Source organism: Mastomys coucha, unplaced genomic scaffold (genome assembly GCF_008632895.1).
Source record: "Mastomys coucha isolate ucsf_1 unplaced genomic scaffold, UCSF_Mcou_1 pScaffold20, whole genome shotgun sequence".
Taxonomy (NCBI): Eukaryota; Metazoa; Chordata; class Mammalia; order Rodentia; family Muridae; genus Mastomys; species Mastomys coucha.
The window spans coordinates 138093173-138118668 of NW_022196903.1; the positions used below are offsets into that span (position 1 = coordinate 138093173).

General features: G+C 42.2%; 1 protein-coding gene across 10 annotated transcripts in view; it reads right to left on the bottom strand.

The window, feature by feature from the left end:
• Positions 1-25496, bottom strand: part of Sox5 (SRY-box transcription factor 5) — a 968743-nt gene that overhangs the window by 290812 nt on the left and 652435 nt on the right. The gene's annotated exons all lie outside the window — the stretch shown is intronic.

Here is a 25496-nt window from a genome sequence, read left to right on the forward strand (position 1 = left end):
TTTTGTCACAACAAGAAGAAAACACTAAAACATTATCCAAAAGGGGACTAAAAGAAATAGTTAATTCATATCAGTACACACAGTTACATATATAATGGGTGTTCAGAACTTAACATTAGTGAAAATTTGTATACAGTAAAAGATATTATCTTGTTTTTCCCTTTAAAATTTTTTAATGAGACCCACTAGTTCACTTACTTATTTCGTGCCTTTGCTCTGTGTCAATAGGGGAGTCAGGGACCACAATGTGAGTCTGGAGGTCAGGGGACAATCTGGGGGGGCTCAAGTCCCCTCCATTCTCCAAGTGAGCTCTGAGGCTTGACCTCAAGCCTTAGCGGCAACTACCTTCATCTACTGATGCTACTTCATTTTGTTTTCAATAAACGCTTTTGATAATTTAATGAAATAATTGGGGTCTGGGGGTGTATCTGAGGTAGAGCGATTGTCTACTATGTGAGAGACCCAGGGTGAGTCCTAAATTTTCTAAAAGGTGTTGGAATTCTGAGTCATCAGGCAAAGTAGTGTATCGAGGAGGTATAGGCAGAGACTACGACCCCACGAGGAGGTATAGGCAGAGACTACGACCTCACGAGGAGGTATAGGCAGAGACTACGACCCCACGAGGAGGTATAGGCAGAGACTACGACCCCACGAGGAGGTATAGGCAGAGACTACGACCCCACGAGGAGGTATAGGCAGAGACTACAACCCCACGCGATTTCCTTCGCATTGGTCAGTGCTTGTATGATATGAGGCAAAGCCTTTACTCTTTCACGTGACTCAGGCATGATCCTCTGAAGAGGCCGAGGCAGAAGGATCCTCAGTCAGAGGCCATCATTGGCTGTTCTGGTAAGATCTGTATTAGCCAAGGGTTTGATTTCTGGGGGCTCTGTGTGAAGGGATTATCTAGAACTGTACCACAGCACTGCACCTTGCTTTCTGAGTTTTAAATTTCACAGTTTCATGGTTCTCTACAAAGTGATAAATCAGGAAAATGATCAAAAGAAGAATGTTCAAGTACCACTCATCACAAAATTAGACTTCTAAAAGTCAAGTTCTGGGGACAACCTCAGGAGGGTCATATTATGTCTCATCAATCCACGTCGAGAATTAGTTGGTATGATGTATTTTTATTTTTCTGACATTTTTCTTTCCTTCTGTGAGGTAGGCACATCAGGAGTCCCCCTTCTTCATGAGTATTTTAGGAACTCTTATATACTAAATCTGCAGTTCCTCTCTATATAGTTAGTAGAACACCCCAAGAGCAATGTGGACAAGGACAGAAACCCACCAACTTTCTCTTCCTGTCAGTAGCATGACTAAAGCTCCTTAAGATGGGGCTCACCTCCATAGATCAGGCTAACTCCAGAGCCTAAAGTCAGTTTATTCTCACACCATTAGAGGCACCCTAGCTTCCCACTGAGAAGTAAGAATGGCCTATTTTCTTAAGACATTACATCAGAACATACTTCCAAGCAGAGGCAGCACCATGGCTTTGAAAGGAAACTTTATCACAAGGAGCATCCTTGAATAGCAATACCAAAAGTACAATGCCTTACCGCTCACTGTTTACACAAAATGGTGAGACGATACGTATACTTCCACATAATGGCTCACATAAATAAATCATGCACTTGTCCTGCAAATCTTAATGTCCTGAGTCCATTTGACAGGCATGTCAGAACCACCCAATAGGAGGAATAATCACAAACACAGATCCACTCAAGGATGCCTTAGTCTTCCTGGGGTAAAGCAGTCTTTATGTGACTCTTCTTATGCCAGTCTTGTGGCATCCAGCTTGTTGGTTTTAGAGAAAACAAAACATTATAAAAAATATTTTCATAAAAGAACATACCAAATCTTTACACACTTGCTAATATTTCAGCAAACATGAGTTCCCCTTCTGGAGCTAATGATGACTATTCTGAAAGATTCTGTAGACTATAATGTTTTATAACTCTCAGAGAAATTTGATGATGGATACATGATTCCTATTTTACATGTGAGGAAAGTAAGGTTTCTACAAGTCATTACTTTAAAAGTGATGGATGAAAATGGAGAGGTAGGAAATTAAACCCAAGACCCAATTCTAAAGCCCACGGTGGCTATCCCTCGGCTACCTTGTCTTCCTCAGCCAACTCAAGTCCTGTGACACGTGCCAAAGGTATAAGAAAAGAAAGCTTGTGTTCTCTCTGTTCACAATTAATGATTTTAGAGGCATGGAAATATACATAAAGCAATTCGTAACCATAACAACTATGAAGTGCTGATTTGTATAGCAGCAACCTAGGGGGGAATAGGGAAGATTAGAGAAGACATTAGGATTTAAAAAGATATAGCAAGCTCTCTGCCTCAGCACCAGGTGCACAGCTCTGAGACTGCTTATTTAATATTCTCTTTATACGGCACCAATGGGAACATCTTAGATTAGTCACCATGTATCTTGCTATTAGTGTTCAATAAATACAAATTGATTTAATTACAAATTTATTAAAATTTTATGCACAGAGCCCTTTGGTCTTATGAGAAATAAATAGAAAGGTCTCCTGATCTAAACTTGTAAGAAATAAGTAGAAGAAAACCCACAGCCTACTTCAGAGGCATGGCCCATGGGAACTCAGAGTGTATATACATGATACAGAAGAAGGAAGAGGACCAATGAGAAACAGTGTGACTACATACAATGGCCACTTCATGAAGCATCATAGAAGCAGGGGAATTCAGCCAGGACCCAGCATGGGATGGAGGGCTCTCAGAAGGAATCTTATGGAAGTAGTTATCTTGGGAAGGCTGAGCAGCAGTGGACAGGAGAATGGAGTGAGCAGAAGGGGGTGCCAATCCCTGTTGTATGGAACACTCTTCCCATTAGCTATATGTGACCAGAAAGGTTTTCTACTAGACTGCAAAACTAAATGTTGGAAAGAGCCATTAGTTTTACCTATCACTTGAAATCATCCAGTGTCTAGGGCAGAGGAGTTAGACTCACTGTGGAGTTCTTTCAAACCACACACAGTTGAATTCTGTTTGTTCAGAGCCCAGTGCAGTGCACACCCCTATTCTATCTTCGTTCACTCCTCATACTTCCCACAGTACTTACTTCTGGGGGGACAGGAATGGGAATATACTACATGGAACAAAAGGCATACAGACACCTGCAGGCAGGGCTATCGACACATTGTCCCCGCAGGGGGTTGGATGTCAGAGCCCCTGAGTGAGGTTGTTTGATTTGTAATTAATTGTTCCAGTGGGAGAGGATACACATGAGTGTACTTGTGACTTTTCAAATAAATTTTATTTGTACCATGGAACAGGCAGAAAAACTTACTGCTTAAGTTTTCAAATCCTAGAGAGAATTGAGAGAAAGTGATGACAAGGTTTATGAGTTAAACCGTGGGTCCTGCTTGTGAGGTAGAAATGATGATCTTGGTATCGGCACAGGCCGGGGCAGAGTGACATGACTCCCAAGACAGAGCCTATGTATCTGAAAAGTGTGTTTTGAGAGTGTGTGCTTGCTTCGTTTCACGGTTTGGTTTTCTGGGGACAGGGCCTCTTACAAAGCCTAGGTCAGCCTCAAACTTGCCATGCATTAAACTGCCCTGAACCCCAGATCCTTCTGGTCTTCATCCGCCTCTGCGGTTCTGATATGACAGCTATGCACGGCGACACCCAGCTTCGCTGCTGCTGTGCTTTCAGACAGGGTTCCATATAACCCATAGCCTAGGTTAGCCTTGAACTCGCTGTGTAGCCCGGGATGGATGAGATATGAATGTAATCCTTCTACCCCAGTCCCGTGCTCAGATTTAAAACGGCTTTCATAAATACATTTTACTAAAGTGATTCATTACTGGAAAAGTAGCCCTGACTTCTGACCCTAGTGGTACAGGTTTGAGACCCCATATGCTCTCCTCCAGTAGACCCAAGTAGTGACTAGAAAACGAGAATGTGTCAGTAAGTTCGGAATGACAGGATGGAGGTGTAGAAACAAAGTTTATGAAATGAGGATGCAGGAGCCACTTGCTGCTGGTGAAGAGGTGGGGACCACTTTCCAGTCACAAGCCTTCAGGCTGTATTCTCAGAGCAGAGGGCCACACCCTCTTCATGAAAGACAGAGACTAGAGTTGAGTGTGGGTGATATCTTCTGTCCACAGAACTTGCATTCCCCATGTAAATTTTGGGATATTTATCAGAAAAGCACATAGAAAGGAACTATTCATGATTTTATAAAGTATGCTGTGTGTGTATGTGTGCGTTGTATATATGATATTTTTTTTTACAAAGAAACATGTGTACATAAAAGGAAGGCATAACTATAGATTAAGCAAAGCTAAGAATGAAATGAAAAAAAATGTGAAGGCTTTATAATAAAACATGAGTGAAAAACTTTAGTTTACTCCAGAAAATAGAATAAAACAAGTAAGAAGACGATATAGTAAAAATGCAGAAGCCCAAATTTCAAGTTCTTTATCCTTCCTGGCGGCTGACTGACACACGGGTCTTCCCCCTGTGACCACTGCAGCTAGCCATCTGTCCAGCCATATAGACGCTGGAACGAGGAGGGGCTGGCCCTTGTTAACATTCTCCCAAATTTGCAGAAACCTACTGCTGTGAGCATGGCAGTTGTGCCTATAGGTGACAGGAAAGGTGATCAGATAGGTATCTTTTATCCCCATTAGTAAATTAGATCTTTGGTAGATACATTTTTAAAAACCCATATTTAAATCCTAGGGCATGTAGAAAGACAATAAAGAAATAATCTTCAGACTTAGACAAGTATTTTCCCCTTATAATTCTATTTCAATCTTTACCTTCTGAATGACCCCCGATGCTTCTGACATATCTGTGAGTGACCCCCATGTGGTACTCAGGAACCCACAAAAATGCCACCCCAAGAAGGCAAATGCTCCCCATCCTTGATGCCCCAGGAGAACAAGGGCTTGCTCTGCAAGCATCATTGCATGCCAGAGGAGCACAGTTTGCTCCTTTCCATTGAGCTTTATATGTATGAAGCCAGAGTCCCAGGACTGGAACCTGCCCAGCGCTTCTCTGCTCACCAGCTCAGAGACAATCCGTACACACAGGCCTCTTACCAAAGTCCATTGCTATCCATTTATTATACTTAGCACCATCAAACAGGGAGAGATAATGAGAAAGCTCCCATAGAGTACCTAGGGACCTTGAACGTCGACAGGGAGTGGGCTGGGGGGGGGGGGACAAAGGCAAGATACAGGCTTGCTAGAGTCAGGCCTCAACTCCTTAATTAATATTTATTTTCAGTACATTTTTTGGCTCGTCTCTTATTTTCTCCTCAGTCCCTTGGTTCTCACAGACGTGTACACATACATGTATATATTTCATTAAGAGGAAATAAAAGGGTTGTCTTTAGTTAAGATGTTTCCATTCACAGAGACCGCACATTTAAAAAATAAATTGCCTGAATAAATTCAATTATCTAGAGGAGCAGAGGAAATCACATGCAAATGGCATTATATGCAGGGGCCACGCCGCAGTCTCGTGTTTATTTTTATTGTTTCGCTCAGTGGAAGGGAAAAGCTGTCAAAAATGTAACATCTCTCCCTTTTTAAAGGCCCAATGCCTCTGAAAATTGCAAGAGCGATAATACTAAGAGAAGAAATTTCTCAGCCTCAGAGTCAGCTCTCTCCATACTAGGATGTAAGAGGTGCCCCGATATAGGTGTGCACATTTAACCTGCTGAAACCAAAGACTCTCATTTACCTGACATTGGTGTAGGCAATGAAAACCCAGATTTTAAAGTAGAATAATAAACCAGAGGTAGTGGTGCACACCTCTAATCCTAGCACTAAGGTCAAGAATTGCCATAATTTGAGGCCAGCCAGTTTCACACAGTAAGACTTTGTCTCAAGAAACAAACGTGATTTTTGAAATCAACTTAAAATAGGTTACCTAAGAAAATGAAGAAGCCACATATATTAACCCAAGACAGGAATACCAGTTCTGGCTTTTAACACCAGCATTTTAACTAGATAAAACTTCATTTTTATCATTGGTCTTTTGCTTTGTTGAGAGCAGGGTTTAAATGTGTACATATTTGTTTATCCTTTCCCTCCCTGTTCTTTCAGGATGACCAGAGTAATCGACGGAGACTGGAGCCGACTTACAGAGGACTCTTGCTAGGACTCTCTGGCTTCTCCTACAGAATTTTCCTGCTACCTGAGGTCTTGAAGCATGAAGATCCTGAGGAAATGTGTCACTTGCCTACATGCTCTTGCCAATTCCAAATTCATTCATTCAGATCACTTACTGAGGCCAAATTCTTACCCAGTTCCACAGAGCCGCCGATTTCCTGGAAGTGAATAGAGCCTTGTGCATGTGAACGGGTGTGAATGGCAGGTCTGTGACGGGGATCAAGCTCCGACCGACCGCAGGGTTTCACGAGCGAGGGTTGAACGGAGTTGGAAGTGATCAGAAATGTGCAGCTTTCAACATGTCCCTTGAGTGTTAGCTCCAAGCCGACTGCTTCAATAACCTGCAGCCTCTCTCTGTGTATGTTCAGAGCTCTTCCCAGGGCCGCGCATACACTGCTCTGATGCAGTTGGGCTTGGGATTCCTTGAATGGGCTTAGATGACAAGGTCCTAACACAATTCATCCTCATGTAATACCAGAACCCCGGAAGATGCTGAAGAAGATGGCAGACCCACCCTAGGAAACGTCAACTTGCCGATTCCATGGGGCTGTAGGAGGCAACTTCGCTGGTCTCCAAAGAGAACTAGGACGTAGAAACTATTATCACTGCTTTGCTATGTTGAAATGGAGTTTAAGCTCAGGGTCTAGTTGGGTAAGGGACCATGGGCATCAACATCTTTCCATCCTCCCCTGTGCTTTGATGTCCATGTCCTCACCAGGGAGAACCACCTAACTGTGGCGAATTCCATTGACCTTAATCTAATCTTCTAAGCAAAGATTGTGTTAACCCTATCTATGCCACACTCCATCCTGCAAGCTATTTTTTAATGCTTAACATTGTAATGTACTTCATTAGCATTTCAATTTTCTCTGCTCTTCTTAATTGACAGCATTTTACACTTCTGCTTCTATGACTTATATTTCTAAGTAAAAACCAAGCAATTTGGTCTAATTTCTAAATAGCGTTGTTAACATTTACAACCCCTTACCCCCCAACCCTAGTCTAACCCACCAGTGAAGCATGCTCACAGTATTTGTTAACCTCCTTTTTGAAAATCATTATCCTGGGTCCAGAAATACAAATGATATGATGGTTCAGTCTAGGACTCACAAAATCTTTGCATGCAAGAATAGTGTGTCCTCATCGCCTTTACTGACTGCCCTTGATCTTAGAGCAGCCATATGTTGTAAAGCTCCAGTGCTCTTCAGTAAACCCAACAGCTGAGGTCCCAGTTGACATGGGCTCCATCTTACCATCCTAATGTCTCTCTGTCACTCTCTGTTTCTCTCTGTGTGTTTCTCTGTCTCTCTCTCTCCCCCCCCCCTACTTCTCTGTAGAAAGTTATCTTGACACTGCATGATTTAAAAATCTTTCTTTGGCTCCTACCTGGCTTACAGGGAGACCTTGGAAAGCTCTGGATGACATACAAGCTACTCTCAGTTCTGTAGTTGCAAGAACATGTCGTCACCCCTGCCTTTCCCTAGACCAGGCACTCCTTGCTTTCTAACTTCCCTGCCCTAACATTTTTCCAAGAAAATGTTAAGCTTTAGAACTCATACATCTATAGGTTTGATCTGTAGGGAATTACAAGTTTTCAGTAACCATTTCTTTAATAAATATCTCTTGGGACTTGAACAATTTCAAGTCTGATCTCTAAGCTGAGACTTTTCAGCTTTCTGTCTCTCGTCAAGAAAGTACCAGTCGTGCCCTTCCATTTGTAAGCATATCACTTAAACACTCCTTACCTCAACAGATACATAAAGAGAAGTAAGTCGGAAGGCCATCTCCTGTGCACACTGCAGACTTGGGCTCACTCCCTTCTCCTCTTAGACTTACTCATTCCTGAATCACTAGTTTGAGTCTCAGGCAAGCATTCCAGACCTCTCTGAACTTTAATTTTCCTAACACAAAAGAAGAGCTGTTGATCAAATGCCAGGTTTAAAATTTCACAGATCTGTGGCTACTTGCTACAAGGAGACACACAAGCAGGCAGCTTCTTTACTCTTGGCCTTTTATCATCCAAAAATTCCTGTCATTCCACCCTTTGAAAAGCACATAAAACATCTGTATTTATAGTTAGATAAATTAGGAATCTGTACTATTTGCTACTGCTAAAATTGACTAAGCAGCAAGTTCTGTCTCGATAGGAAGGCATGGATGTTTTCCTAGGCAGTGCACAGAGATGTCTCCTGCTATGTATGTGGGAGACATCCCACATCTAAACTGTGTTCAAGCTAGTACAGTAACAGAACTGGCGTAAATAAATATTCTGTTTGTGAATCTATTGTTTAAGTAAAAATTGAGACTTTTACTGCAAATCACAAGTCCATATTAGACACTAAATAAGTGCCAAGCAGGTATTACAAGTGGGAAGAAATGAAAATTCAAGGTTTTTTGCCATCCTCCTCTCCCTTCTTTTTCTTATGATCTTTTAAAGAACGTGTAAGGACCCTGACTGATTTAAATGAATAATGCTTAATCAGATTTCCTGATGACTTGTTGCCCCACTGAACATTACTTCTAGGAAAGACAAAGTAGCTAGGATTTCTTTCTCTTGATTCTCCAAGCTGTGGAATTGTTTCTCAGATTTGGTTGTATTCTGACTGGTCTGAGTGGAATAGGTAACTTTACAGATAGAAAATATATTACTAATGCTTCCACTTATGTTGATAAGTTATTTATTTGAATATTTGAGTGAGAAAAGGAAGCATGGATATTCTTTGCTTTCCGTGCTTTTCCAGAATCTGCTGTTATGCCTGTGGTCATAGCTGCACCATCCAAGTCTGACTTAATTGTGCAAGTATTTTTCTGATCTATAACATGGGGGAAACTCATCAGAGTCTGTTTTTAATGCTTACTATATATGCTCCACTAATAATGTTCACAGTACTGATACGCTGGAATTGTTAAGGGATTACCCTAAACTGGATACCTGTCTCTCTGTGTTACCATTTTATAGCACAGTGAATCCTGGTTCAGTTTTGCTTCTGTGGATGTGGTGTGAAGACAGACCTAGAACAGACTTTTCCAAAGCATTAATATTTCAAGTCCAAACTAAACTACATATCATTCCTTAACCTAGGAAGTGAGACGTTAATGAAGCCACTTGGAAGCCTTAAAACCCTTAATGATTTGCTAATAATTTGATGATCCAATCCAAATTTGTCAGAGTTTCAAGCTTTCCAAGTCGTATCTTAGATGGCACATTTTTAAAGATTGATCTTTATTTTTAATTATGTCTATGTATAAATATCTGTAGTGTAGGTGATGGCAAAGACCAGAAGGCTTAGATCTCTGGGAGGTAAAATTATAGGCAGTTGTGAGCCCCATGGTGTGGGTGCTGGGAAGAGAACTTGAGTTATGCACAAAGGTAGTACACGTTCTTTACTGCTGAGCCATCTCTCCAGCCCTCAGCTGACATTTTAAGCTTTGTCCCATTAGAACACAGCCTTCTAAGTCAAGTCTGTTGTCACTGGTGTCATGTCTAGAGTCTGTACTTTCCACATTCCATCCATGTCAGTAAAATGGCTGTGGCAGTGGCTTTGTGGAAGACCTCAAAGGTTACAGGAAGCCATTGACAATGGCACAATGTAACTCTTAGTCCATATATCTTTTTTAGTCTTTCTCTGAAAGTGCACTCCACATCCATCAATTTAAGCTGCCTGCTGTTCCATACATGTGATTTCAGTCTCCTAGAGACCAACATAATACAGGTTCTATATAGAGGACTGTAGAACATCTCCATAGGATCCATTTCTGGTGGGCACCAATTTCCTTTGCTTAGATGTCTCCATCACCTTATCTGCTCCCCACCTCAACTTGCAGTTTCAAATCAACACATCTTTGGAGGCTCAGGTTAAATACTTCATTTTCTAGGGTTGGTTTGCTTTGACCTCTCCACTTGTGTGCCTCTAGGGGCAATGATACTGCTGAAGATCTAACTGTTATTTGTGGGTGTGCAGTGGATATATGTCATGGTCTTGTGGTAGGATAACTCTGGAAGCGGTAAACCTCAAAAAAGCTGCCGAGAATGCACATGGAGTTCAGTGTGAAGCCCTTCTATGGCACACAGCTGATAGCCTTCTTGTGGGTAAACTTTGTTTGTACTATAGCGCATGCTAACACAGTGGAATGTATTCACTGTCACATTTCCCTGCATGCTTATCTCATAGTTTGATATCACTGGGGACAGAATAGACACCTTCTATGGTACTGCTCTAGAAAATGGTAGGTTTTCATTTGTTCAGTCAGGAAAGTGATGTTCTCTTCCCTACAAACTCCCATACTATGTCAAGGATCTCCTCAAATATGCTTCTTGGCACAGAATTGTCATGGGCTCAATTGGGACTGCACAGTTACTTCCACTTTGATGCCAAAGTATGGGCTCTTGGTGGCTTGGAAGAACATATCTTTCTCATGTGGGCATTGAATACGTTTAATATATAGGAGATTCTCAATCATCACAAATTAAAGTGTAATTATTTTTCCTCCCTATTACTGCTAGAATTGAAAGATGATCAAGGCTTAGGTAAAAACTTAACCTCCTCCCTTACCAGCGTTTCCTTTTCACATGACTCAGGGTACAGGTTATTGGCGGTGCACAGCATTGGAAGTAGACTACGAAGATTAAAGCTATGCAGGTTATATAAAATCAGGAGGAAACTGGAGAAATAACTAAAAATAGAAAGAAGAAAAAAGTGCTTAAATCTGTCCTGAGTTCAGAGAAAATTCAACTATTGCTCACTGGTTTCACACAGTCTGGGAAACCCTCTGGGATTCAATTAAAATATGACAGAGAGGGAGGAGGGAGACAAGCCATCAACAAGGGTCCCTCCTCTCTAAGGATGTTTCCTGTACTGAAGGGAAACCGGTCCCTATGGAAGCCCAGAAGCCTTCCAAGTGTCTAACACGTTTCCCCAAATTTCATGCAGCCCGCCTCCAGAGAGACAGGCAGGTAACCACGCAAAGGAGGAGGATGAATATCAGAAAGTCTCCAATCACAATCACACATATTCTACTTCATATCCTACCAGATTATGAGCTTATATGAAAATGCACATAGATATACACATGCTCTCGATACAGCAAAATGGAACAACAGAAGTAGTTAGGCAGTACCAGGTACCCTATAGAGATCCACTTACACTGTCAAACCTGGGCTGGTGCAGAGAGGTTTGCACCAGCAGATAGTCCACCTGCTTTCCCTATATCATGTAGATTTAACATTTGGGTGTGAAATGGGACTCAACGGAAAGCTTTCTTCTGCATAGGCTGGGTTCCAATTTGAGCCATTCTGTGGTTATATTCTCTCACAGTGACTCTGAGCTGCACCGTCCGCTCCTTCTCTTCCACTCACTGTTGCTCTTTATAGAGATTTGCTGTGAGTAGAGCTCTCCCTTCAACTGAGGTGAATAAATAAGGCTCTTCACTCACTAAGGAAATCTCTTTCTAATTATGGGGATCATATAGAAATCCCCTTATCTGCCATGGAAATCTGGTAGCTATTTTAGTGGAAAAGAAATACTTAACTATTCGAAACTAGATGAAGGGACTACTGTCTTTCAAATGAGGCAAAATCTGGAAGGGATATATTTTCCTGACAAAATAATAAACAATATCTTAGAGAGAAATATTTAAAGAAATGAAACACCTATGTCTATCTCATATATTAAACCCAAACATTTCAAATACAAATAATCTAGTTTGGGGGTTTATTATGTCAGACTTTAATTTTATCATCAGGTTTTGAACACAGTATTCAGCAAGTATGGGAAGATTAAAGAGGTGTACTAAGAAAAATGGTATTAAACTAATAACGTTCCCATTATTTTACTTTAGAAATTATATTGTCTTATTGATTGTATTCTGTGCTTATTGGAAATCTTCAGTAACATGGGAGCTGCCATATTTTATGCACTGCAGACAGGGACTGATGTCGGTCTAAAATGAGACATAATCCGATCTTTGTTTTTACACTAGGCAGGGGAGGAATATTGGGATCAGATAGTCCATCTTACATCATGATTCAAGTTAACAAAGGACTGTGACAACAAACAGACTTGTAAATAAGAAAGTCAGGCCCAGAAGAAGAGAGCGAAAGTCACAGAGGCAGGAAAGAGGCGGAGAGGTAGATGCTGCATGAAAAACACATCTTGGTTACACATCTTTAACAAAATTGTCTCTGTATCTTACCCCCCTCCCAGGGCCATGTCATTATTTTCTAGGACCCTATGAATTTTTGCCTTTGAAAAAAATCCCATCCTTCATACCAAAGGAATAAATGAATAAGTAAAGAAGAATATTTTGAATTACATTTTATGACCCAGTCAGTATAAAAACAAATATATTAGTGTGTATGAGAATACTTCCCACTAAATGTTCCAGTCTCCTTTCTGATTTCAAAGGGAATGGAAGCATACATAGTCTTGGGGCCTGGAGTGTACAGTCAGCTCTAGGCCTAAGATTGCCTGTGGTGGAGTTGGTCTACTCTACAGGGCAGCTTTCTCCCTAACTACTAGCTTTTTGGTGTTTTGTTTTGTTTTGTTTTGTTGTTTTTGTTTTGTTTTGTTTTCATTTTTCTGATCATTGAGTAAAATTTGTCAGGCTAGCTCCATTGTTAGAGTTTATTCTCTTCAAATCTTGTGCACATTATATATGTCCACCTGGACGCCACCAACTTGCTAACCAATACTTTTATGATTTTTCACTACTAATATCTAAAACAAAAACAAAAAAACAAAAACAAAAACAACAAAAAAAACATGACTTAGGCAAACACGGGCTACAACCTCTGTTCCTTTAGTAGTTATTCCACTAGATATTAGAATATTTCATCTCTCTTACATAGCTTCTTGTTTGCTTTTGAAGATCTACTTGTTTTTTAATTTGAGTGTCTTGCCTGTGTGTAAACATGTGTACTATGTGTATGCCGGATGGTCATAGAGGCATTGGATCCCCTAGACCTAGTGTCACAAACAGTTGTGAGCTGCCACGTGGGTGCTGGGAACCACGCTGAGAATGTTTCCAGGACAGTTAGTGCTCTTAGCCACTGAGCCATTTCTCTAGCCAGTGGTTCTCAACCTTACTAATGCTGTGACCCTGTATATACAGTTCCTTGTATTATGGTACCTCCCAGGCATAAAATTACTTTTGTTGCTACTTCATAACTCTAATTTTGCTAGTGTTATGAGTCGTAATGTAAATATCTGAAATGCAGGGTATCTCATATGTGACCAGTGAAAGGTCATGTGACCCCCAAGAGGGCCATGACCTACAGGTTGAGAACCACTGCTCTTGATCCTCTTTAATATTTAGTACTAGACAAAGCAGACAACAATGTTATAACTCTGTTTGTCTTATGCCAAGACTAGCAGCAGAATCCTTTAAAACCCAGTGAGTTTATTAATTTACATTAGTCGAGGGCTCATTTTATCCCCATAGTTTTCTTCAGCTGTGATATCACAGTCAAATGTATATACTAAATTATTCTTTGGCTGGACTACTTAATAACCAGTCTGTGACACAGCTGGGATGCTCTGCTATACAGTTAGTCATGTGCCCTCACTGTTAGACAGTTGGGAGGATGGCTGTCTTCACAGGAATTCTGAAGGCTCCATATGGCTCCAATCTCAGAAGCGGGGTTAGCCAGATACATCCTGGAAACCAGAGGGTGACAGACGTGCCCGCTGATCTCCTTTACAGTCAGTGACAAATTCAAACTAGACCAGGGGGATAAAGTGTCCTCGCCCACTTACATAAAGTAGTCAAAATGACCATTGCTCCTCTGTCCAAACCTCTAAAATAAAGCACCGTTCATTCTGACATTTACTTTCCCCATGTAAGATTGCCTCAATGGAGAAAAAAAATCATTTTCCAGTTACATCTTTCTTAGATAATATGCAAATGTGCTTCCCCCAAGTGGTACTTGGGTTTGATATTTGATTTTAGTATTAACCCCACATTGCTGAACACTCAACTCCAAGACCAACGTTGACCTCCGTTGTCATCGGTGATACAAAAAGCTTACTGCTTGCTTACGCCTGTCTGCATCCCTACCGTCACGGAAATCATGTCCTCAGCTCAACAGCAAGGCTTTGCTTTATTTTCTTCACATGACACCATTGTCGTATGACAAGTTTTCTTGAAATTGTGCTATTTCTGCTTTTAGAAAGGGCGATTTCTTTACAGTGTCCTATAGATTACACAGCCATCTCACGGCACGGATCTGCCCCTGCGTATAAGGACAGTGTGGATGTTTAAGAGGTTTGTGAAGGGCCGGGCTGTCCTTGTTGAACACGATAAAGTGCTAGAGCAGTCTGGCTTCTGGGAGCTTTCCTCAAGTGAGCTTCCCTTCTCAGGAGCAAGGTCACTGATGCAAGGACTGTTGACTGTGCCACTCTTTGGAGCATATTCTGACATTAAACTAAAGTTGAAAATATTAGTTTTCTGGGAGATGATGATTCACCCAAAGTGTGTTTTCTTGTATACCCAGTGTGGAAAGAATAAGAAAGAACAGGAGAAGGAAAGTAGCCATGTCATACCAGGTATACTAAGGAAAACAGGGCTGGGGGCTTCTCCTGGATTCAGAAGCAGAAAGACAACTCATTGCCAATGAGATGCAAGGGAAAGCTTCACTGAGACAGAAGAGTTAATGTCTCTTTATGTCTAAGACGTGGACAGGATAGTAACGGAAAGAGGAAATGGGTCTCACGGTTAGACCCCACTCTGGTGGCTGAGGACTCTGGCAATTCAGTTGGCAGGATAAAGAGACATACAGACAGACACTTCTTCTGGGAACCTTAATGAGGGAGCCCACCAGAAGTAAAACCTTTCCAAAGTGCTCCTCTGATGACAGCTAAGGGCCAGTGTCATTGCTTGATGCATAAAAGAGTTTGTGACCAAGACCACCAACCTAAATTGAACTGCCAGGACCCACATGGCCAACAGAGCAAATTGACTCCAACTGTCCTCTGACCTCCATGTAGGAACTGTGGCACATGTATACTCATACACAGACACACACTCACACACACACAAGGAAGTATAATAAAAATTTTAAAGATGGTTCAGTGAAGACATGAGAGGTCTTAGTCAATATTTAAATGCTTATGCTATAAAAAGAGTTTTTAGTATTTCAAGTACACGAGAAAGGAACTGAATGAAGCTATTGTTACAGGGAGTGGGCATTGGAAAAATGGCTCCAAGATTTTCTTGATCCTAAGATGAATTCACAGAGGCAAACAGTGAATCCAGAAATGAGGAGGTGTGATGAGACAGGAGAATATTTAAATTCAAATCAAGATTTTGGAAGCCCTAAGACTTGTTAAAAATAATCAAGGAAGTGATATTGCCAAAGTTCAATTTCAGAGGAAAGGGCAGTCTATTATAATACAGTAGAAGCAACTATTTTGAGTCTACTGGTTTGGGGAGAGGGAAAAATTTGATTGTACTAATTGTGAAAAAGCTCAGTTAATTTTTTTCACTCTTGACAATGTTTTAGGCATTATGGGAATTCTCTTTACCTTTAGAGTTGACTGTCAGTGACATCTTGTGGGGTTGTCCCTTAACTCCAAACATTCCAATTGAAACTAAGGCTGTTTAGAATCACACATCCCCACAGAACTTAATCCTCTTGTGTGAGGTTTCATCAGTTATATCTAAGCTGTTGCTTTAACGACCTTTTCTTATTTTATAAGAACCATTTAACAGCATAATCCTTTGCATGTGCTCAGATGGGCTACTCAATAAGTCAGTCTTGTGTTCATGGTCCACAGAATACAAATTTCAAAGAGAAAAGAACATTTTAAAAATCTATACACTATTTTTTTACTATCACCATTTTCACTTAATTCATAAATGCTCATCATGTTCTGCTATGCAGCCATGTAAAATGACTGTCCCAGGAACCACATACAGCCTTGTTCTATGACTGTCTTGCTGTGCTTGATGCCCACCGGTGGGTGTCTACTCTATTCTCACTCCTCTTTATACTTTCAACACTTTCAACAGTCCATGCTACTTTTGTGTCTGCCTTTAAGGAAAATGAAGCAGGCTTTAAACAACACCAGAGAAGAGCAATATTTTTTATTTTCTGAAGTTTACTTATTTATATTTATTGTTAAAACTAACAACTGATCTTACCTCTTATTTCCTGGTCTCTCTTTTTAGATATTTATAACTTTTATTCCTTCCTTCCCTCCTTCCTTTATATCTTCTACCTTTATTCTACTTTATTTCTGTCTCAGACAATATCTTACTCTGCCACCAAGACTCGATGTTTGAGCTCACAACTCTCTTTCTCTACATGCCTAGTGCTGGAATTATGGGTGCCACCATACCCAGATAGGTGTGTTTTCCTTTGTAGAAAATTATGGGACAATAACTTTCTAAAAGTTAAGATCCTCAAAAATAACCACCCATGTCACTAAACTCCACTTACTGCAGGCCACTTGGCCCTCTGTCAATCTCCTTTCTCAGGGCTGCTTTGCTTTTCTCCTATTAGTTCCTCCTCCTCTAAAGTTGTCTCCTACAGCGAGATTATCATTGTCCATCACCCACTGATGGGCTGTTTCCTAGGCTATAAACTATGTCCACTCTTCATAAAGTCAATTTATATCTAACAAATCCTGTAAGGTTTTAGTAGATAAATAGATACGGTACTCGTTAAGTCTACTTACTAAATAAATATGGACTCGCAAGAAATATAAAGAGCTTCGTGCTTCTGACAAGATTCTTTCTCTGCGTCCTAAACTTAGCCTCTCAATGTGAGCCCAGAATAGACCAAGGGAGACTGATCATTGAGAACTTCAGGAGACGGCTTTAAAGAGTTCTTTTTCACCATTTACTCTAAAATAATATATGGTGTATATGAAAGAAATTTGGTGAGAGTTTTGGCTGTTTTCCTTCCGTTTGAAACTGCATGATGTTTACAATGATACTGAAAAGACGCAAACTGTTACGACACTGAGGGTCCTCCATAGCTGATGACATGGTCTCAGGGGAACAGGGTGGGATGAACTACTTAGTTGTTTGTACACTGATGTTTTCTTTTTAGTAGTCTAGGCACAGAGAGAACAGGGTTCAGGTAAGATGGCTTACAAACAAAGAGAGGAACAGCTGCTTTGGTCCCAGGCAGTACTCTCTCAAGTTAAATGTAGTCTGTTTCCTCTACCTACATGCTGGATCCAGGATACTGTGGAAATAAATATGAATTTTACTCAAATAAGAGACAGATCAAAAGGGGGAAAGGCCCTCTGACTGCCCAAGAGCTAATGTACTTGGCCAAGAGCCAGTAGATTAAAGAGCCAACTCCAGTGTGGCTGTCCGAGGGAGAGCCCCAGCATGAAGCCCGTGGACTCCAAGCAGGAGTGCAGCAGTGCCTGGGAGCCAGTGTTTTCCTTGCTGGATGCTTGGTCCAGTGTGCAGATGTTCCCAGTGACACCGGAGACAGAAGGGAGCTCTAAGAAGCCATGGTTTATTTTCAGGCCCCTTGGGGAATATAATGAAACTGGGGGCATTGTCTCCAGGTTACAAACAGTATGACTCCGTAAATTAGGGCATTTGAGGGGTTTTCCAGATCCCTCAGAGCTCCTCTTACAGCCTTTAAAGTGATTTAATACTCAGGATAAGAAGGGTCAGTGAGGGAGCGGTTCCCAGGGTTATATCCTTCTGAGATGCTCACTGCTGGGCTAGGGCTTGAGCAGGAAGAGCCACATTGTTGGACTTCGGTCCCTTCTTGGTCTGGTCCTTTAGCCAGCTCCCATATTGGTCCTTGATTTATTTGTCAATATTTTAAGATAAGTGTAAAAATTTGCTATTTGTACATCCTATGTGTAGACTGCAGAAAATACCTGGAAGACACAGTTGAAGTCTGACAGAAGAGCTACACAAAATAACTCTGGAGTCTCCTTTCATTTTGCATGTTTATCCCTTTGCCTGTCTGTCTATCTGTCCGTCCATCTGTCTGTCTCATCCTAATAAAATAGAGAGTGCCTGGTAAGAAGGGAGACCTCGCACTTCTCGCTGAAGCACACTGTCATGTATTTCTCTTGGCAGCAGGGGGAGGGGAGGATTGGGAGGGGCTCTCTGCCTCTTCATGGGACTGACTTCATGGCACATCTCTTACCCACCACTTGGAGATCAGGGAGAGCAGAGAAGAGATCGGCAACATGAGCAGGCTGTCTGAAGAATCAGCTACTCATAAATGCAATGATGGGAAATCATTTGATGCATACATTTTTAGAATGTCACACAACTAAACTCTCATTTTTCTTCCCCAAAATGGCCATTTTAACTCTAAAATGTTTTAAGAGTATGAAAAGGAGGTATTGCAGAGTGTGCGTGTGTGCGCGCGGTGTGTGTGGGGGGGCGGGACTTAAATGCCATCTCTCTTCTAGGCAGCGATGTCCCCAGATGAAGAGGTCAGCATAGTTTAGCTGTGCACTGCCATGTTAATTTAGGATGACAAGATAAAGCAGTAATCGGGGCTCCTGGAGGCTGTAAACCTCCCGCCATCCAGGGACATGTTGGAGATGATCTGCACTGCACATCGCTTAATACAATCATGGTGACAGAGCCCCCTGAGCCTGCACGTGCAAATCCTGCCCTTCCTTCACCCCCTCTCCTTCTCATTCATTCCCTTGCAATGTGCTCCTCTCTGCTTGAAGCACAGGTAGACCACATCCACTCAGGGCTAATCTCTGAAAGCCTAACACTTTGCATATGACAGGGGATGCACAATACACACCCGTGTCACAGCCAGTCTGTCATGTCTCCTAATTTACGGGAAGGCATCCCGGGACCTAGATAATCCATTGATCCCACTTGTATCAGCTTTTATATTTCAGACTGTCATGTTAAGTTGTCAAGAGCAGCGGTTAAACCGATGTTTCAGGATTCCAGATTTACTTTCTTAGGTTCACTTCGTAAAGCTCGCCTTTCTAAGTTGCACTTGCAGATGATCCCTAGGAAAGCTGCTGGCATAAATCTGGTAATCAAACAATGAAGTGTTTTATGTTTTAGGTAAGGACATTTTAGAGAGACTTGGGATTATAAGCATAAGAGTGTAAAGCTGAACAAAATTTGGAATTTTGAAGGATGGCGTCTGTCTAGTTCTGCCTGTGGGAAGCAAAAACACCATATGTAAAGGGGAGCATGTTTCTCTCTATGTAAAACAAAAATAATTACAGAATCACCAAAGAGGATATAGACTAAAATGAAAGTAGAGGACCTAAAAGGGGGCCATGGGAGCCCATTAGGTAAGTGGGAAGTCCAAGTTGGGTCCTGTCAAACAAAGGCAGACCGACATCTCATCTTGGGGTCTAGCATCACAGACCGACATCTCATCTTGGGGTCTAGCATCACAGGCATGGGTATTTTGGCTGGGGATGTCAGTTTGAGTTGCAGTATGTCAGATTTCTGACAGGCGAGCTGTGACATTATACAGAGCCTCAGATCATCTCCTCCTCACATCCTCTCAAGCTGTTCTTGTCGGTAAATCAGAGCGCGGAGATCAAAGGACCAAGAGCAGTAAACACAATAGTCATAAACAAAGGATTGAGCTCTGTCCACAAAGATCGAGAACTTCCAGACGTTCTAGAGTGCCCGGAAGTTGGGGGAAATGGGAAGACACAGTAATTACTTAAGCCTTGTTTAAAAAGCATCAACATCCCTGTCATGTGTTAAGAGAAAATGAGTTTCTAGACATTACGGAGACACTTCAGAAAAAAACAAAACAAAACACTTAAACCTATAATCATGGACTGCCTCAATGCCCGGCTTGTACTGGTCTCATCATAAGCTGTTTGGAGCAGCTACAGTCAATACCGAGGAAGGGTTATCATTTTCTGACACACACAGACACACACACACACACACACATGTAAACATACATACACCCAAATTTTAAAATTAGTTAATTTTATGTGGATGGGTGTTTTACCTGTATATATGTGTGTATACCGTGTGCACGCGGTACCCTCAAGGCTAGGAGAGGGTGTCGAATCCCTCGGAACTGGGGCTGTTAACAACTGTGAACTGTCATGTTGGTGCTGGGAATCGAATCTATTGCCTGGGGTTCAGTTATAATTCACACACACACACACACCCCATGTGAGTGTGGGTATGTGTGCTTACGTCTAAGTTCTGTGGCTTTCTTTGCCTTTGGTTGCTAAATTGGAAAGTTGACTTCCCACACATGCCCAGAACCTGGCACATGCTCAGTGGATGCCATCAGTCTTTACTGATTTGTACCATATTTCCACTCTAGCTGCAGCAGGAGCCTTAAACGTGTTGGTCATGGTTTTCAATGGTTCAGTAATCTGACCTATAGGTCCTGAAAGCATCTTCAAGGTCTCTCCATCTTGAACCTGAGATGTGAACACATTTAAAGGAGAAGGTTCCACACCATTGCCCTAGAGTCTGGCACAATGGCTGACACATGGCCCATGATGCATCACTCCAGTGACTATGAATTATATGCTGCAACACAGTGATCCCCAGTGGGTACCCTAAGAGTCCAGCACAGCCTGGGGTCTGGGAGATGGGCAAGCACATTTGATATTGCCCACCAGTGATGAAGTCCTCTGACTATTTCTCGCAGTGTGTCCCCAATGTTGGCACAAGACTCTTACCTAATGGATGAATGGCTCTCAGCTTCCACTTTATGACTGCCCTCAGAGGTGCTTTTACTGAGGCATGACACTCCTCAGCATCAGTACTTTGTTTACCATGGAGTGAGATGCTGACCTCCCCAGTGTCGGTTGTTGGGTTCCCCAGAGCCAGAGTTAAATGTATGTATTATGGTCCACTTGTCGTGGGTTTTGGGAGTCAGTGCCTATTATAGAAGAGCCAGCATATGCTCTTAATGTCTTTGGCTCTCCTTAGCCCCTCAGCCACTTCCTCATTAGATATTCGTGGAGTGATACTGATGTGTTAGGCCAAAGATTAGCCAACTCTCTTCTGTAATTACATCAGAGCTCTGTGAACAAATCTGAACTAGTGAGATGAAGTAACTTCCACACTAGCACAAGGGTCTTAGCTCAGCGCTGGGCACACATGTTAACAACTGAGCATGGTGTTCTGCATGTGCAATCTCAGTGCTGGCAAGGTAGAGGGAGGCAGCTGTACTCCCCCAGTTTGCTGTCCATCCAGCCTGGCCTACTCGGTGAGCTCCAGGCTCTGTCCCTATCCCAACAAACAATATAACATGTACAGCTCCTGAGGACCACAGCCAGATCTTTCTCTCTGTCCCCCACAAGTATGAGAACACACACCTATACCTCACATGCCAAAGTTCATGTAACCTCTGAGTTTGGATAGATGAACAAGTCAAGACTGTCCACCTGCTGGCCATAGGGAGTGCCTAAAGGCCTTTGAAATGATGTTCTTATAAAAAGGATTTGAGCAACCAATTCACACAGCTCTTAAGGATCTGGACTCTGAAGTCCAAAACCCAAATTCTAACTCTTCCTCATGAGATAAGTCTCTTCAGTAACAGGGCTGCTTTGCTCCTGTGAGCTCAAGACAGGATAGTATGTGACCTCCCAGAGCGGGCCTAGCAGGGAGTGCAGTGATGTGGTGTGTACCGCTGCAATCTGAACTGGTCACCATGCTGCTGGCACCTCTTACTAGCTACCATAAGCAGCTCTGACTTGGAGAGATCTGAGTGTCTTCTCTCAGGCTGACATTTTATGAGAAACTCACAGAAGTCACTCAGAGTTGCTTCTTGTAGCCCAGGCACCTGCTAACCACTGCCCTGAAGCCCTACATGTGTGGTTAGAGCCCCTTCTTTCCCAAGACCTGTGTTTATACACACAGATGGGGCTTCAGGTGGCTGGGAGAGTGACCAAGCTTACTATGCTCACAAAGAATTGAATTTATCTTTCTGTCAGTTGTTGATATCAGGTATTGATGTTTATGCAGTACATATTTGTATTCATACACAAATCAGTACCACTTCAAGACAATTCTGGAATGTATGGAAGGACCTGTCTTTTATACCTCATCTCTTTTTATAATTTTCTTATTAACCCCTAGAAGATTGTTTTCTAGTTTAGGGCTATCAACAAATACAATTTTTTGTTGTTTCTGTTTTATCTCAAGACAGGTTTGGTGCTTAAGGGCTAGGAAGAGATGATGAATGGACACATTTCCAATGCATAATGATTAGAGTGTCTCCCCTCCTGCCACAGAGGCAGCCTTGACTAAATGACAAGCACAGACCAGTAACTTTGTTCATGGACTTGATCTTGTGATGCCAAGGTCCCAACTGGTCAAGGCTGACCTCCTTATAGTCGAATTTCCTTTGGTCATGTGGTTCATTCTTAAATATGGACTATTTTTAAAAATCAAAGCTTCTTGCCCTCAAATAAAAAGAATATGTGCCCAAGCAGTCTAGTTACAACTGTCAGCTCAATTAGTCTTATGGCTTTGTCTGATTTCAAGCACCATACAACTTCTCTGCCATAAAGGAATGGAGAAAAGAAAAAAAAAAACAAACAAACACACACACAAACAAAAACCAGATTTTACTCTTTAAAGGGGCTGCACTTCAGCAGTGAAGTCCTGCTAAGGACCTGATCCTGATTGTCAGTACCCGCATCAGATGGCTCACAACCACCGTACCTTCAGCTTCAGTGAGTTCATAACCCTCCTTCTGGCCTCGGTGGGTACAGTACTCACAAGCAGAAGGCCACACACAGGCACACACCCGCACAAATAATGAAAAGATAATGAAAATAAATATTTAAAAATTAACAGAGTAAGTAATAAGGTGGGGGACAGGGGTAGGGCTGCACAAGATGATCAAATCTAAGGATGAGTTCAGCTTTGGGCCATCCCAGTGCTGAGCATCTTGGAAGTGGTAGAGGGCGGTCTAAACTCTGTGCAATGTTTTAACATTGTAGCGGAGGTGGATTAAATGGTGAGTAACATTCTAACATTATGGTAGAGAGGATCTAAATTGTGCACACTGCTTTAACATCCCCCTGGCATGACGCTGTTGGGGAATAAACTCTTTGGGTTCATGTCCTCACTGTTACTGAAGAAGTCATTTCCCTGACCCATCCCCATTTTGTCTTCTATTGTGTTTTCTTCTAAGACAGTCTTGGTGCTCACTAGGTAACACAAGTTGGCCTTTAGCTCACAGCAATCCTCTTGCCTCAGCCTCCCAAGTGTGGTTACACTTTCTGGTTCCCTTAAATTTTTCTACACTGCAGAAAATGTTCTATTTTTGAACTCATGGTCTCCTGATCTGGCCGTTTGTTTCCTTATATACCCATGAAGAAAGTCATGTTAACAAAACGAGACAATCTAGATCACACGGAGAGTCCCCGCTTCCTTAAGTCACCCTGAAAGTCCCCGCTTTCGAACATTGCTGGGCTGACACTGTTCTCAGGCTAAGAGTTCTAATGGCAACACTTACAATTTCAGACACACAGCCCCCATCTCTGACTGACAGGCTCTCGAAGTTTCAGTCCAGGTGAACAAGTGAATTCTTAAGATCTCAGAGTTTCTCCCTGCCTCTGGAAATAAGCATCCCAACTGGGAACATTCTGGGACTCCCTGACCCTGCAGGTGGTTGCATTTCACAGAGGTGAAATGAGAAATAAGGACCGTGCAGTCCCATGCCCACTACCGAATCAAACTACCGTCGCGCTGCGGAAATGACCCCATTCTCGTTCTCACCTTCTACTCTCCGCTTTTGCTTCCAGCCACCCCTATGAATTCTCACATTTTTAACAATTCAAAAATGGAACAGCCAGTTACAAAAATGGAGAAATGATCAAAAAGAGTAAAATTGTGTTTAAAGTGAAACGAAAGCTGTAGTGCCCCAGGAAGTGCAGCATCCTGTCCCCTGAAGCAGAATTCCCAGACATGCGCTCATCAAGAACAAGCTGCAAAGGGAACTCTGGAACCAACAAAGGTCTCAGGATCTTGCTCGCCAAATGAAGATATTAACGATCAATTGGCATTTAGTGCCAGCAGTGGGCCAGGCGAGTGAGGCACACAGACTTAGAAACACTTGAACGAATGCCCTGCACTGATCTGTGGAGAACTCAGCACATGCCTGTGTTATAGGAAGGCTGCTGAGTGCTTCAGCAGCAAGAGCTTCAGCCATCACATACAGTAAGAGCAACTGAAACTGGCCACAGTGGGGACTGGCAATTCTCCAAAACCCAGGCCTATGAAGAAGGAGGAAGCTAACCACTGCGCTCTCTGCTGATGGATTCTCCTGCCTGTGTCTTCTGATCGTGGCCCTATGGAGACCCACAAGGTATTTCATTAGGAAGGTTTCTCGGGCTAGACATGGTAGCTCACACCTGTAATCTCAGTACTTGAGTAGCTGAGGCAGGAGGATTGCCAGGAGCTTGTGGCCAATTTGGGCTATTAGTACATTCCAAAGGGAAGAGGAGGGACAGAGGAACAGAGAGCAAGGAAGAAATGAAGAATACAAAAGTAACCATGAACTATAGACTACTGTGCACACAAACCTGTCATTACTCAATAGTTCCAGGTATGAGTGATTACCTCTTTTCTTTCTTGAAGTTAGTCTATGACTAAGAAATGGCACACCTATCCATTGCACGAGTCAGGACTGACGACAAGCAGGGGACCAGTCTCGTTCCTTATAGTCATTGCTGCCTTGGCATCTCATCCCCAGATGCTATCACCCTACTCCCACCCCCACCCCCACTCGGCCCATGCAGCAAAGATGGTCACCCCATAAATCAAGCAAACACAGCAAACCCCAACAGATCAGAGATGATTTTACCATGCTTGGTGTGGGTCACCTCTTTCAGCAACTTTCCCATGTTTAGGTTAAACACTTTACAGCATGCATGTGACTGGAACTTTATTTGAGGGGGTAGGGGGAAACTTGTCCTCCTCTGAGCTATCTCTGGCCAGCTAAAGTGTTTAAAGAAACTTCAAAGTCAAATGTCAATGGAAGGAGCTGGCTACAATGGAAATTAAAAATGTGTACATACATACATTCTCTAAATATTCCGGGTGCCTAGTACCCAGAGACCATCTCAGATTAAACTACTTTAATCCACCCCAAATCTCACTCACCTTTCAACAGAAAATCATCTCTACAGGAATTCCAACATTTCATATTAATCCAATTTATTATAGTGTGGTGAGCACCCTAGCTCAACTCTAAACCTAAAGCCTCATACAGAAAGACCAAATGCCTTAGTCATTTCTTTTTGTTTTTTATTTTATTTTAGATATTTTCTTTATTTACATGCGAATTTTTACATTACCAGTTTCCCCTCCAAAAAACAAAGAAACAAACAAAAACAACAAAAATAAACCCCTGTTGCCTCCCCC